Source organism: Bombina bombina, chromosome 2, assembly GCF_027579735.1.
Source record: "Bombina bombina isolate aBomBom1 chromosome 2, aBomBom1.pri, whole genome shotgun sequence".
Taxonomy (NCBI): Eukaryota; Metazoa; Chordata; class Amphibia; order Anura; family Bombinatoridae; genus Bombina; species Bombina bombina.
The window spans coordinates 56,199,612-56,202,174 of record NC_069500.1 but is presented as its reverse complement, the minus strand read 5'-3'; the positions used below and the strand labels follow the sequence as shown (position 1 = coordinate 56,202,174).

At 39.7% G+C, this 2,563-nt stretch overlaps 1 pseudogene; it reads left to right on the top strand.

Moving 5' to 3' along the window:
- Positions 1-2,149: 2,149 nt before the first annotated feature.
- LOC128651107 (uncharacterized) lies at positions 2,150-2,266 on the top strand (annotated as a pseudogene).
- The last annotated feature ends 297 nt before the right edge of the window (positions 2,267-2,563 follow it).

Genomic DNA, 2,563 nt, shown 5'->3' with positions numbered 1-2,563 from the left:
TCTGCTAACAGGAAGCCTGCTTCTGTATGCTGTGCCCTGGAAAGTAAGGGGCACTGATTTTTTTTTGAGGAGTGGAGTAAAGTTAGCAATATTGGAAAGTTGTGTAATGGGAGAACTGTGCTCAGGATAATATTGGAAAAATTTCCCACACAGAAAATAGCTGGAGACAAAAAGAGAACTAGCACTAAAAACTCCCAATTACACATACTGACTGAGAGGGCAGCAAAGGGTTAAAGCTAATACTGTGATAACTGTTATCTGATGCATTTAATGTCCTGTTTTTTGCTTTTTTTGTCTCTTCTCTTCAATTCTAAATTAACCCTAGGTTTAAGTTTGCGGGCAAGGTCAGGTTCTGACTATATCATCTGAAGATATCTCCTAGAGGGTTATAACATTTGTCCAGGTTGACAGAGTGCTGTTGTTCAGATATTATTTTTCTTGTTTTCTTTTTTTTTTTTTCTTTTCGCCAATAGAAATATTTCACATCACTGTAAAGGTTAAGAAACTCCTGTGTTAAGGAAAAAGGATACAGGGGAAACGGATAAGTCATTGGGACAGATCTGACAGGGAATAGGGCACTCAGGATTATATTAACAGTTTTACAGGTTGAGTTAACCAGTTGTAGATAGAAAGTGCTGGATAACTGGGACAGATTACCGGCTTTAACATTTGGTAAAAGGCCCCAGGGGAGTGTGAATATTTTGTGCTGAGTAGAAGGGAGAGAGGGGACGTAGCGAGACAGTTAGTCACGGTCACGTTAATTGGTATTTCACTTATCACATAACAAAATACACAGGCATTAGAAGCCGCACTTGGACTCCGTAGGGGGAGTTCCTCTATTTTTTTTTAAAAGAACAACTACACTTGCAAACGCACTACACTTGCAACTACACTTGCAACAGCACACTTGGCACTGTTAGTTAAAGGGTACACTTGACCCACTCTGGTTTACTTGAGAGTGGTCTGTTTCACTTTCTTTTCCCTTTTTTTTTTTTTCCTTTTTTTTTTTTTTTTTTTCTCTCATTAATACAATCACAACCAAATCAAATCTTTATTTACATTACCACATCACTACACACTTCATGGAGAGATATATTCCTAATCTGAAAGTTAGGTCCCCCGCAATGCCCCCCAACAGAGACAAAAAGTCCAAATCTGCACAAGAGATAGGTACAGAGGATAATATGGATCCCCAGTTATCCGGTACGGAGAAACAGTTGACACTTAATCAACTTGCAGAAATGCTTTTACCCCAATTTGACTCAGTCAAAAAGGAGATAGCCACCCTTTCCACTGAGATTAGATCTTTCTCAAACAGGATATTAGAAGTGGAAGAAAGAATCTCAGTAGTTGAGGATAGACAAAATACACAAGATAACACCTGGGCCAATTATGAGAGTAAAATTAAAATGATGCAATCCAAAATAGAAGACCTGGAAGACAGGTCTCGTAGGAATAATATTCGAATAATTGGTCTACCTGAGTCCAGTGAATATCTTGTATTGTTTGCTTCAGTCACCTTACCACAATTGTTAGGGATGCAGCTGGTAGAAAAGATATATGTAGAAAGAGCACACAGGACAGGAGGAATAAGGGAGTCTCAAGAAGGTAATCAGCACCCTAGGATGGTAATAATTAAGCACTTGAATTTCCAACATAAGGTAGAGATCATGAGACATTATAGGAAAATTCAGGGGTTCAAGATAGGTACGAGGCCCGTCTTCCTGTTTCAGGACTTCTCAACGGAGACTTCCTCAAAGAGAAAGACAATGGTACCCTACTGCTCTAGCTTGATTAAGGCAGGGATCCAGGCTAACATGAGGTATCCAGCCAAAATTGTAATCTTTTCAGATGGGAGAGTGACCGTATTGAATACACCAACAGAAGCTAAACAATATTGTATAGAAAAAGGTATTGAGTCATGATAGGATGCCTATGTGTATGTATTAATATGGAATCTGTAGATGTGCAATATGTTGGTCAGTTATTTTGTGTGCAGAAAGGGGATGGGGGGGGGGTTGGTGTTTTTTTTTTTTTTTCTCTTTCCCTCTCTCTTTTCCTCTCTATTTTTCTCTTTTCTGTATCCCCCTCTTTATTTTTTCTTATATGTGTGCCTTGAGGCGAAACAGTTTCTTTATGTGTATTACAGGTCTACCTACAAGCGGCCTTGAACACCCGATCCCGTATGATCTCGGAAGTGGAACAGGGCTTGGCCTGGTCAGTACTGGGTTGGGTGACCACCGGGGAACACCAGGTGCGGTAGACATGCTGGCAATGGCAATGGCTAGAGTAGTCCTTACGCCTGGACAGGTAGGCAGAAAGTTACAGGTATCTGACATTGGTTTTTAAAATAATTTTTTTTCTTTTAATTAAATGTTAAAGTGTGTATCTTGGAACGTAGGAGGTATCACCTCCCCTAGCAAAAGGAAAAATGTGCTTAGAATGTTAAAGCGCCAAAAGCCTGATGTCATCTTTTTGCAAGAGTTGCATTTGAAAGAGGCGGAAATAAATAAGTTGCGAACGAATTGGATCGCTGAAATCATAGCAACCCCTTGTAATAGTA